Below are 13,440 nucleotides of genomic sequence, written 5' to 3'. Positions count from 1 at the left end.
CACTTGCATAAGAATATATTCTTTCTCTTTCCAGTTAGGCTCTGGTCACGTCTGTGCCTTCTAGAAGTATCAGATCTAAATATCTGGAGTGTCTTTGGACCTTCATTCTATGCTACTTTATTACTATATATTAGTATACATTGCCATTAGCCACAATAATAAGAAATATGCAGACTACTGAGATTTTAGATATATTTTAAGGGAATCTTTGTTATATAATCTAGAGCAGCGTGATATAGGAGCAGAGAGTCTGATTGTGGCAATGTATCACTTACTGGACTACTTGGTGTAGTTCGGATAAAATACCTGTTTTTTCTGTTGATGCAGCAGTGGCAAGAATGCTGAACTGTGTATAATTCCGCCCACACCCCTAATTGGCAGCTTACTGTGTACACTGTATGTTGTCAGTTAACTGCCAATCAAGGGTAGGAGCAGGGTTACACAAATTAGCCTAATTGGCCTGCATGTGAGACCTAGTCAAGCAGTGATAATCCCCTGCTGATAAAACATTGATTGTTTTGAAACTATAGCACACAGCCTAATAATTGACACATTCCTGGAATCAGTGTTTCAGCCTGCTCTTAGGTTAAATAGGAAAAACCTGCTGAAGGATTCCCTTTAACATAATAGTACTCTAATGCATTCCAGTCCCATAGTTGGTTTAGATTCTTTTGGTGAAGGGATAATGTACACCTTTCTGGCTTACGAACATTGACCAAAAAATTGAATGAACAAAGCCTAAGGGCTCATTCGCACATTGCATACTTACATGCATTTGTGCTGTGTATAGCACTGCAGCGTAAATGCATGCGTCCTGCGTCCCCTGCACAATCTATGTAGATTGTCCGTGACACGTGCGCACGTTGCTTTTTTGAACGCAGCGATTTGGGTGCTAAAATTTTGACCCAAATCCGTGCTTTCATAAAAGCAGCATGTCAATTAATTCTGCGTTCTGGATGGAGATCCCACTCTGTCTATGGTGGGGGCAGCAGCCAGAGCGCATGAAATCGGCTTTTTTAAACAAAAATACTGCATTCATTATGCAGTGTTTCTGCAGCGATTTGAAGCGCACATGTGCTGTCAAATCGCTGCAGAATATTCAGCAGTTACGTGCGCATGAGCCCTTAAAGTGACCTTACAATTTAGTTAGACTGGCACTTATTCCTCCCTGCCACCCCATACTCCTGCACCCTAAGCCCGTCTGAGCGAGCATATGTTCTCAATAGGGTGAAGGGAATAAGCCGTTTCCGGACACCTTCCACAGCTCTTCTTTACTGAGAGCAAATGATTGGTATGTTAAAATCCAACAGACTGATCCTTCATTTCCCCGATATCTACCTTCAGGTAAAAGTCGTAATACCCCCATACACATTGAATGGCTTTCTGATGCCACTGAAATTGGCGAGTTTGGTTCACTTTTATTTACTATACAATCATGGACAAAATGGATAGCGCCTTTAAAATTGTTCAAGAAAATGAACTTTGTTGTTGACGTCCTTAACGTAAAATTTGTTACACACCCTTTGTAATAAATAACTGCAAACAATGGCTTCCTTTACCCATCAGCAAGCTTTTTACACTTCTCAACTGGAATTTTTGACCACTCTTGCAAACTCCTCCAGGTCTCTTATATTTGAAGGATGCCTTCTGCCAACAGTAGTTTTAAGATCTCTCCTCAGGTGTTCAATGGGATTTAGATCCATACTTATTGCTGGCCATTTCAGAAATCTCCAGCACTTTGTTTCCATCCATTTCTGGGTGCTTCTTGAAGTATGTTTGAGGTAAAAAAAAAAAAAACAGGTTTGGGCCAGATCCCAGATATCTGGCCGGACACCAGTCACCATATAAATCTGGGGACCCGAATCAGGGGCTTAAAAATGGTGGTAGATGGGATAGGGGGATTAGAGCAGGCACTTTATACATAGCAATCACAGTAGAGCTCTAATGCTACTTCCAGGGCTGTTCATTAACCTCATGCATATGGCATGCTTTCCCCGCCCACTGGCAGTCGCTGCGTCCCTGATTGGTTGCAGTCAGATAAGCCTCCAATCTGTGTGACAGCGTGTCTGAATGCTTTCAATCAGAAACCTTGTCTGTGTGTTTCTATATTACTGTAAAAATAAATAAATAAAAATTTGGCTTAGGATGCCTCCATATTATGATATCCAGCACAGATAAAACATACAGCTACAGGCTGCAACCCTCAGCCATGCACTTATCTCGGCTGTGTATCAAAATAAGAAGGACCACATGCAGCTGTTTTTTTTTTCTTTTGTAAATTTAAATAAATAATAAAAAAAACGGCGTGCGGTGGCCCCCAATTTTGACCAAGGTCTAAGAACCATGTGCTCGAAACGCGTCTGGTGTGCGGTTTAAAGAACCTTTGGATTTTTCTTGACTCAGAGATGGTATTCTTTTGTGGCTTATCTTTATTACAAGAAAAATATTCTTTGTATTTTAAAAATGTTTTTTCATTAAAGCTGTGTTTTTATGGAAACGTAAAGCTGGATCATTCTGTGTCGCCCTGGGCAAGCCAGGGGACACAGGTCACACACCACCACACCCTACATCCCAGTTAGGAACACCAAAGCTAACCAAAAATCCTTGTTGCCTTCCTCCAGAGGCTGATGATTCACACCAGGGGGTGGGCCAGGCGGTTGGCTCCGCCCACCGAGGAGTTCACAGCTCTGGAGGCGGGAAAGCCAGGCAGTCAGCTCAGGGAAGAGCTTGAGAACAGGGTTGAAGTCTAGCTGAGGGCTAGAAAGGAGTAAACAGCTAAGTGAAAGTGAAGGAAGAAAAGTAGTAAAGGAGGAAGGCAAGAGTGGTGACAGAACAGAAAGAGTGTGCTAAAGCCTGAAGTAGTCCAGCTGTGTGCAGGACAGGTCAGCAAGGTCAGCAACGGCGGTGACTGTCTGGAGGGGGACCGTTTGGAAGTTCCTGGAAGGACCCCGGAGGCTGTGTGCCCGGCGGTCTGGAGCAGTGTTCCGAAGGACAGTCAGCATCAGGGCAGGGGCCTCTCGGACCCCGGCAAGGCTTGGAGTCGACAGAATTTGCCAAATCCGTCAGTGAAGGGGACGTAGATCCCCCAACAACTAAGTCCCGATTGAAGGCAACAGCCCAGCCAGTGTAAAAGAGACACCGCCACCGCCAAGGCACCGTTTCTCAGGGCCAGCGCCTGCGGGCAAAGAGTAGAGCTCCCCCGGTCCAGCTTGAAGCCGGGGAGCGGGTTACCGGTGGGGACCCATCGCAACCAACAAGTACACAAGGTGCAAGGAAAAGGGAAATCACCGTCACCTACTGGGAGAGCAATTGCAGCCGTCCGTGGGACCGTCTTACCAGCCGTTTGGTTTACCGTAAAAACTGTGTCAACGTCTCAGGCTGAGTGAGTACCACAGTGCCGCAAGGCACAGCGCTGCCCCCGCGTCCCTGTGCCCATCAGGCCCTGCACCTCCCAAGCCATCACCGGGCCCCGGGATCACCAACCCCTACCCACGGAGGGGCAACACAACACCTGGCTGCTCCGCATCACCATCCCCGGGATCCCCGTATTGAGCAGCGGTGGTGAAATCACCACAGCCGTGGGTGGCGTCACGGACAATAAACAATCCCCACACCCAACAACCCCCTTTCACTCACGGGCGAGGAGTGCCGCTCGAGAAACCCCCGGGATCCGGCCCACCGCTCGAGCCACCACTGAGCAGCAGCCGCCGGACCCGAGCAGAAGGGGTGAGCGTAGTGTGCTGACACCCTCCTCCCTGCCCGCGACAACTTGGCGTCACGAACAGGATCTTACCGCTCTGCCGTCTGGTGGAGGTGCGCCTTGTTACCGCCGGAGATATCCGGCAGAAAAATTTCAGAAGCCGCCATCTTTGGCGCGAAAAGTTCCCGCTCGAGCGTCTTCTCGAGTAGTAGAGGCGCGAAGGCCAAAACCCCGCCCCGAGAAAGGAGGGGCCGGAAAGAGCTAAGGGGGACGCGATGGCGGCTGGCTGCATGTAGCTGCAGCTATAAAAGCAGGGACGCCAGGACTCTGCAGACATACTGAGTTCCTGGAAAGCACGACTGCCGAGATGTCCGCCCCACCTAGTTCGGCAGAGACTACCGAGCGGGTGTCTGGAACAGCGGCATGGCTGAGGGCCCGGGCGGCGGGGATCTGCCGTCACTACCAGAGTCGGATCGGCGGGCTGATGGAGCAGTGGGCCGCGGAGGTGGAGGCCCTAGTTGCTGTGGCGCGAGTGTATGGAGTGGAGGCCGTGATGGAGGAGCTGGAGAATGACCCACGCCCCTGTGTCCCCGAGGGACCGGTCGCTGCGGCTGAGGGACCCGGTCTGCCCCTGGCTTCTGTGTTACCTCCGTCCTACTCGCTCGCGCGCTGCACCGCACCTGGCCCGTCGGACGTGCACCCCTCTGTGACTGCGGCAGGGGCAGAAGATAGCGACTCCGGTCCCGACACTGAGCCTGTGTCGGAAGAAGAGGAGGGGGTCGTTGCCCTGCCTGGCATGGAGGCCACCTATGTCCCCCGAACCGGGAACAACGGGTATCGGGCGGCCCTTCCACGCCGTGCTTGCTATGCACTGGAGGGGCTGGTGCCCGTGTCCTTCCACCCCGAGCCGGGTGAGGAGGACGAAAGTGCCCAGTAGTGCCAGCGGATGCCCGCTGCAACCGTCCCCGTTGGGACCACCACTTTGTTGTTTGTTTAAAAGTTTGAAAGTATGATAAGTGAAATGATCCGAAGTTCACCTGATTATCCGTGTGATTGAACCGGCTGGAGCCGGCACCGTTGTCCCCGTGGGACCGTTTAAAAGTTTGGCATGGGAACTATCCATGGACAAGCCCGTGAACTTGCAGGGCAACCACAGACGTTAGTGGCTTGTAAATATGTTGTTTACCGTTACCGTTTTCCGCAGGCCGCCTCCGGAGAGGCAGGTTGGAGGGAGGGCCCTGAGCAGAGCAGGCTAGGGCCCAGCCACCAAAGGAACCGGTGGCTACCCTCTGGAGGGAAAGGACAGATCCCGCTCGGGTACCGTGTGCTGGACTGTGGGTCAAGGGGTGCTGCCTGGGCTTTAGGGGCAGCATCAGGGCCAGGTTACTTGGGTGGGAGAGAGCGGAAACCGTAACCGTAAACCGTTATGCAACGTTAAAGTAAAATGTGCCTCCCGTTAAGGGAAGAGTTATTGAAAATGTATTTTTGTTTGATTTCCCATGTTATCTTTTACAGAAAAATAATACCGGTGTTGGACGGCAGCCCGCGGACGGTCTGCATTTTGCTAAGGGGGAATGTGGCGCCCTGGGCAAGCCAGGGGACACAGGTCACACACCACCACACCCTACATCCCAGTTAGGAACACCAAAGCTAACCAAAAATCCTTGTTGCCTTCCTCCAGAGGCTGATGATTCACACCAGGGGGTGGGCCAGGCGGTTGGCTCCGCCCACCGAGGAGTTCACAGCTCTGGAGGCGGGAAAACCAGGCAGTCAGCTCAGGAAGAGCTTGAGAACAGGGTTGAAGTCTAGCTGAGGGCTAGAAAGGAGTAAACAGCTAAGTGAAAGTGAAGGAAGAAAAGTAGTAAAGGAGGAAGGCAAGAGTGGTGACAGAACAGAAAGAGTGTGCTAAAGCCTGAAGTAGTCCAGCTGTGTGCAGGACAGGTCAGCAAGGTCAGCAACGGCGGTGACTGTCTGGAGGGGGACCGTTTGGAAGTTCCTGGAAGGACCCCGGAGGCTGTGTGCCCGGCGGTCTGGAGCAGTGTTCTGAAGGACAGTCAGCACCAGGGCAGGGGCCTCTCGGACCCCGGCAAGGCTTGGAGTCGACAGAATTTGCCAAATCCGTCAGTGAAGGGGACGTAGATCCCCCAACAACTAAGTCCCGATTGAAGGCAACAGCCCAGCCAGTGTAAAAGAGACACCGCCACCGCCAAGGCACCGTTTCTCAGGGCCAGCGCCTGCGGGCAAAGAGTAGAGCTCCCCCGGTCCAGCTTGAAGCCGGGGAGCGGGTTACCGGTGGGGACCCATCGCAACCAACAAGTACACAAGGTGCAAGGAAGAGGGACATCACCGTCACCTACTGGGAGAGCAATTGCAGCCGTCCGTGGGACCGTCTTACCAGCCGTTTGGTTTACCGTAAAAACTGTGTCAACGTCTCAGGCTGAGTGAGTACCACAGTGCCGCAAGGCACAGCGCTGCCCCCGCGTCCCTGTGCCCACCAGGCCCTGCACCTCCCAAGCTATCACCGGGATCACCAACCCCTACCCACGGAGGGGCAACACAACACCTGGCTGCTCCGCATCACCATCCCCGGGATCCCCGTATTGAGCAGCGGTGGTGAAATCACCACAGCCGTGGGTGGCGTCATGGACAATAAACAATCCCCACACCCAACAACCCCCTTTCACTCACGGGCGAGGAGTGCCGCTCGAGAAACCCCCGGGATCCGGCCCACCGCTCGAGCCACCACTGAGCAGCAGCCGCCGGACCCGAGCAGAAGGGGTGAGCGTAGTGTGCTGACACCCTCCTCCCCGCCCGCGACAATTCCTTTGTTCATCTGTGCCTCAGACGCTGAACAGCAGTGGGATCTCGTGCTTCAACACCGCCAGGAGTGCGGATGTCTTGGGGTGAGCTGGATATTTGTTTCTTTGCCCGCAGTTTTGATACCCAGCCACGATAAAGCTGGGATGTGGTATTCTCAGGCTGGGGAGGCCCATGCTTATTGGTCCCCTCCCAGCCTAAAAATAGCAGAATACAGCTGCCCAGGATTATCGCATCCATTAGATGCAACAATCCCGGAATTTTAGCCATCTCATCCCGATTGCCCTGGTGCGGTAGCAATCAGGGTAATAAGGGGTTAATTACAGCTCACAAGTGCCACTAATCCCTAGATTAGTAATGGGAGGTGTCTGAGACCCCACCATTACTACTCTATAAGTGAGAAGAAATAAACACAAACACCGAAAAAATTCTTTATTTGAAATAAAATACAAAAAACCCCACCCTCTTTCACCCCTTTATTAATTCACCAAACACCCAGGTCCAACATAATCCACAAGAGGTCCCACGACAATTCTGGCTCTGCTGCATTACTGAAGATACAGCACACGGGCACAGAACATGACCGCCCGCTGAGAGCTTCAGGCGGAAACTGAGCCTCAGCAATGAGTGGTCCCCATGGTCCAACATCTGTGACCACAGGTAACCTGACCTTAGGTGACCTCATTGAATTAAGTGACCTTACCTCAGGTATGTGTGACACCGCAGTAACGACGAACATCTCCTTACCTGCGTCCACCGGCAATGCCGAAGGAAGGAGGTGGACGGGATGTTACATCTCCGCCCCTCCGCTTTTATTGGCCGGCCGATTAGTGATGTCGCGGTGACGTCGCTATGACGCCGAACGCACCTCCCCCTTGAGGGAGGGATTGGTCGGCGGTCACAGCGACGTCGCTGACAAGGTATGTTCGCGTGATGCTGTCGTAGCGATAATGTTTCCTACGGCAGCGAACATCAAATGTCGCACGAGCGACGGGGCGGGTGATATCGTGCTCGACATCGCTAGCAATCGCTAGCGATGTCGCAGCGTGTAAAGCACCCTTTACTCTGATCTCAGAGGTTACCTCAGTATCGGGAACCCCAAAACTGAGGTAAAGAAATCTGAACGGGATGTCACATGGTGAAACAAGATTCAAAGGAGGGCTAGGCTGTGTTGGGACAGGTGAGCCACGAGGTGAGAATTCTTACACCCTAAGTTTATTATTGAGTGTGGCGAGAGAGCATAATAAGGAACATTCAGTACATGTCTAATAACTTTGTTGCAAATCAAAATTTTCTGCCGAATTCCGATTAATTTGCATCTTGTCGGATTCGCTCTTCTAAAGGTATTATCCAGTCTCATTGAAATAAAACATATTCATTGCTTACTTAGATGTTATGCAGCTTTTATATTTTTAAGTGTTTCAATTGTCACTGTTGCTTCAGTAAGCCTAGCCTCAATTCCAAAGCAATGACCAGCAAAATAGAAAAACACAATATTATGTTATCAACTAAAAAAATCACATTGTAATTGACTAGGTGTCCTCTTTGCATATTGGGTGTTAGGTATAGAATATGAGGGTCTGGAATGCTCTTTTCCCGGACACTTTCACAGATTGACGCCCTTTCCTCGATTGTTTCTCTCTATAAATAGTTGTGATCAGTTGTGGAGTAGAACAGCACATTTTCTTCAGTGGTATAGTGGCTGCAGTGGAGTACTGCAGATCTACGGTCCTATTTATTCAGCTGATCGACACACACCCACCTACCTGATATTGATGACTTATCCTAACAGTAGGCCATCAGAACCCCTTTAAACCTTCTGATCTCTAAAAGGAAGCGCTGGTTAGCATTTCAACCTATTTGCTGCACAGTACAACCTTAATCAACTGGAGCCTAAAAAGCAAATGGGGCTGCCAAATATTCTATATACTGACAACTCCATGGAACAATTAGAGAAGGTGCCATACTTACTGTAATGGGAAACCCTATTATTTACAACAGCAGTATAAATCTACTAATCCCCATTATTATATTTGTTTTTTCCTGTTAAATGGCCATAGTGGGACTATGCTCCTATACAGTGCTTGTTTTGTAAAAAACATATTTTCTGGTGCGCATCTCTGAGGAGCGGGAGGGAGGGGGTGCTGTCAGGCGCTGCCGGCCGACATTGAGGAGCGGGGGCGGGGGGGTCTTTGCCGATGCCAGTGGAGAGAGTGGACGATCATGTGAGCACAAGTATGAGAGTTGTATACTTGTGGCCACATTCTGATTTGATGTGTCCAGCCTCAGACAATTCAATTTCATTGAGCGTGTTTGTTCAGCAAGTGACCACATCTATGTAAATCGCATACTTGCAGCTTCCTAACCTCTCACTCTGACCGCCGACACCAGAGAATTCTGACAACGTGCAGTGTGCACACTGAGAGAATTCAGAAGGCTGCAGTCACAGAGTGACACATGGAGTGACAGCAGACTCATCACAAATTTGGACATCCCCTTTAATGCTCGTAACAACATAAATAAAAACATAGTAACCCTTAACTTGTCAGACGGCACAAGACTTTATTAAAGAGACTTTATAAAGAGATTGTCCACTACTTTAACATTAATGACCTTTCCTTAGGATAGGTCACCAATGTCTGATTGGTCGGGGTCTGGCACCTGGCAACCCCGCCAATTCCCTACTCTAGGTGTCGGTGGTGGCAGGTGGCCGGAAGTGCTCAGTTCTGGATCTGCTCCATCTTCTGATAGTGGCAGCAGTCTCCTATTAAAATCAATGAGGCGGATGTGCAGTACCCGGCTGCGGACACTATCAGAGGACGGAGCAGACCAGAACTAAGCATTTCCGGCCACCTACACCATAATCAGCTGATCAGTGGGGGTCCCATTGCGCTCACATCAGAAGCAATGCACACGTGGGACCAAGGCCTAATGATAAGACATTGTCAGTATCACATATAAATATTTACATTCAGGTACCTTATAGATGATGTCTCTAGTCATTTCTTTCTATTCTTCATCTTGTCCTGACGCAATGATGACTTTTCACATTCACATCTCGTCTCTGCAGATTTCCATCTTATTCGGTCTTCTGTAACACATCCCGACACGATGCCCCTAAAAGTAGCAGAATGATTATAATACTTCTACTTAAAAATATCTGCCCTACACTGTGCCCCAGAATAAATAATTAGAAAAGAAAGGTAGCGCATATGAGAAGCACCCGTGGAGTGAGTCTGAAGTTTAATTATGGAAATGCTCACCTTAGGAGGTTGTGCGCCCCCGCACAACCCCAGTAATGAGTGTATAAATCCTCCAGGTGAAGGGACTATCTCCACTGACGTTACCACTGGTGTGGCTTAGTATCGCTCCTGGCTCCTTGAATCCACTGGCACCATGGATCTTGGAGCACCTGTGCGATCCCCCGTCCTCCGGATGGGGTGTTCAGGTTAGACCTGGCAGGTCCTTTGCTCTAAGCAGCTCTTCCGAATTCCCTTAGAGGGAGTAGGCATATACAAGGATAGGTGTTTCGGTCTGATAGAGCGCTATTAGATGGGCTGCCAGTTTTATAAGATGATTAACTTTAAAATTAATATAAGCTCCTGTTATTATACGTGTATCAGCAAATCCACTGTTGCTTTCTTCAGGTATAGAATAGGTACAGAATAAATAATGGCCCCTCACAGTATTCTCTGCACAAAATATGACCCCACACTGTCCCTCTTATGGTACATGGCCTACATATTCCCTCTTTCCAAACTGAGCCTACTGTTTACAGTGTCCTTTACACTGTGTCCCCTTATACTGCCCAGTCTTTATACTGTGCCTTCATCACACTCCCCCTCCTTGCTATGGCCTCACACTGTCCTCCCATTCTGCCCCTTCTCCATACCGCCCCCCTCCACTACCCAGTCTTTATTTTGTGCCCCTCACATTTTTCTCATCCCTTACTGTCTCCTCACTACCTCCTGTGTGCCCATATACTTTTCCACCTCACTCCCCATCCTGCCCACTTGCTCCTCATACCATGTCACTCTTTATTCTGTAGTGTATGGAGAGAAGGTATGCACACCAGTGACTATGTAAGGGGAATATATGAAAAGCAGAAACTGCTGTGTGAATACTGACATGAAAAATCCAATAGCTATATGTAAGAATGAAATGTGAAAATGGTATCTGCATTACTGCCATGAACATATGAATAAAGAGAAAGTTAGCTATTGAATTTTAGGTTTTTGCACCCAGTCTAGACTCCAAATGGTGTTCCAGACGTTATTTCTTAATTGATTTGTAGTCTTTCGTTTGTGAACCCGGCCCCACCCACACCTATTGCCAGTCCACATTATAAGCATACAGTCAGGGCCAGAAATATTTGGACAGTGACACAAGTTTTGTTATTTTAGCTGTTTACAAAAACATGTTCAGAAATACAATTATATATATAATATGGGCTGAAAGTGCACACTCCCAGCTGCAATATGAGAGTTTTCACATCCAAATCGGAGAACGAATTTAGGAATCATAGCTCTGTAATGCATAGCCTCCTCTTTTTAAAGGGACCAAAAGTAATTGGACAAGGGACTCTAAGGGCTGCAATTAACTCTGAAGGCGTCTCCCTCGTTAACCTGTAATCAATGAAGTAGTTAAAAGGTCTGGGGTTGATTACAGGTGTGTGGTTTTGCATTTGGAAGCTGTTGCTGTGACCAGACAACATGCGGTCTAAGGAACTCTCAATTGAGGTGAAGCAGAACATCCTGAGGCTGAAAAAAAAGAAAAAATCCATCAGAGAGATAGCAGACATGCTTGGAGTAGCAAAATCAACAGTCGGGTACATTCTGAGAAAAAAGGAATTGACTGGTGAGCTTGGGAACTCAAAAAGGCCTGGGCGTCCACGGATGACAACAGTGCTGGATGATTGCCGCATACTTTCTTTGGTGAAGAAGAACCCGTTCACAACATCAACTGAAGTCCAGAACACTCTCAGTGAAGTAGGTGTATCTCTCTCTAAGTCAACAGTAAAGAGAAGACTCCATGAAAGTAAATACAAAGGGTTCACATCTAGATGCAAACCATTCATCAATTCCAAAAATAGACAGGCCAGAGTTAAATTTGCTGAAAAACACCTCATGATGCCAGCTCAGTTCTGGAAAAGTATTCTATGGACAGATGAGACAAAGATCAACCTGTACCAGAATGATGGGAAGAAAAAAGTTTGGAGAAGAAAGGGAACGGCACATGATCCAAGGCACACCACATCCTCTGTAAAACATGGTGGAGGCAACGTGATGGCATGGGCATGCATGGCTTTCAATGGCACTGGGTCACTTGTGTTTATTGATGACATAACAGCAGACAAGAGTAGCCGGATGAATTCTGAAGTGTACCGGGATATACTTTCAGCCCAGATTCAGCCAAATGCCACAAAGTTGATTGGACGGCGCTTCATAGTACAGATGGACAATGACCCCAAGCATACAGCCAAAGCTACCCAGGAGTTCATGAGTGCAAAAAAGTGGAACAGTCTGCAATGGCCAAGTCAATCACCAGATCTTAACCCAATTGAGCATGCATTTCACTTGCTCAAATCCAGACTTAAGACGGAAAGACCCACAAACAAGCAAGACCTGAAGGCTGCGGCTGTAAAGGCCTGGCAAAGCATTAAGAAGGAGGAAACCCAGCGTTTGGTGATGTCCATGGTTTCCAGACTTAAGGCAGTGATTGCCTCCAAAGGATTCGCAACAAAATATTGAAAATAAAAATATTTTGTTTGGGTTTGGTTTATTTGTCCAATTACTTTTGACCTCCTAAAATGTGGAGTGTTTGTAAAGAAATGTGTACAATTCCTACAATTTCTATCAGATATTTTTGTTCAAACCTTCAAATTAAACGTTACAATCTGCACTTGAATTCTGTTGTAGAGGTTTCATTTCAAATCCAATGTGGTGGCATGCAGAGCCCAACTCGCGAAAATTGTGTCACTGTCCAAATATTTCTGGACCTAACTGTATATAGCCTGGGTTTCAGCTTCCCATACACGTTAAGTTTTTTAACTGCATGAAAGGACACACATTAGCTAGGGACCCCATCGTAGAGAAATACTTTGGCGTAGTGTTGGGGCTCTGTTGTATTGATCAATTCAATAGCTAAATTTCTCTTTATTCATGTTCATGGCAGTAATGCAGATTCCATTTTTCATATTTTCATTCTTACATATATAGCTATTGGATTTTTCATGTCAGTATTCACACAGCAGTTTCTGCTTTTCATATATTCCCCTTACATAGTCACTGGTGTGCATACCTTCTCTCCATATAGTGTAGATTTTTTAGGTTTTTGCACCCAGTTCAGACTCAGAATGGTGTTCCAGACGTTATTTCTTGATTGATTTACTCTTTATTCTGTGTCCTCAAATTTTCTTTCCAGTTCGCTCCACATCCTCTCTGTCCCCATGCATGAATCCTCATCCTCTCTGTCCCCATGCATCACCCCTCATCCTCTCTGTCCCCATGCATGAAACCTCATCCTCTCTCCCCGTGCATGAAACCTCATCCTCTCTGTCCCCATGCATCACCCCTCATCCTCTGTCCCCATGCATCACCCCTCATCCTCTCTGTCCTCATGCATCACCCCTCATCCTCTCTGTCCCCATGCATCACCCCTCATCCTCTCTGTCCCCATGCATCACCCCTTATCCTCTATGTCCCCATGCATCACCGCTCATCCTCTCTGTCCCCATGCATCACCGGTCATCCTCTTTCTCCCCATGCATAACCCCTCATCCTCTCTCTCCCCATGCATCACCCCCTTATCCTCTCTCTCCCCATACTGTGTCGAAAGATACTTCACCCTCCCCATCCTCTCTTCCCACCATACTCTGTCCACAGTTCCCTCCCCCCTATACTGTATATATACATATTGCCCCC

General features: G+C 48.3%; 1 protein-coding gene across 2 annotated transcripts in view; it reads left to right on the top strand.

Annotated features, from left to right (window-relative positions):
- AKAP7 (A-kinase anchoring protein 7) overlaps window positions 1-13,440 on the top strand; it is a 248,447-nt gene that overhangs the window by 18,100 nt on the left and 216,907 nt on the right. The window lies entirely within an intron of this gene.

This window comes from Anomaloglossus baeobatrachus, chromosome 3, assembly GCF_048569485.1.
Source record: "Anomaloglossus baeobatrachus isolate aAnoBae1 chromosome 3, aAnoBae1.hap1, whole genome shotgun sequence".
Classification (NCBI taxonomy): Eukaryota; Metazoa; Chordata; class Amphibia; order Anura; family Aromobatidae; genus Anomaloglossus; species Anomaloglossus baeobatrachus.
Note: the sequence above shows the minus strand (reverse complement) of the source record. Positions and strands in the feature narration are given on the sequence as shown.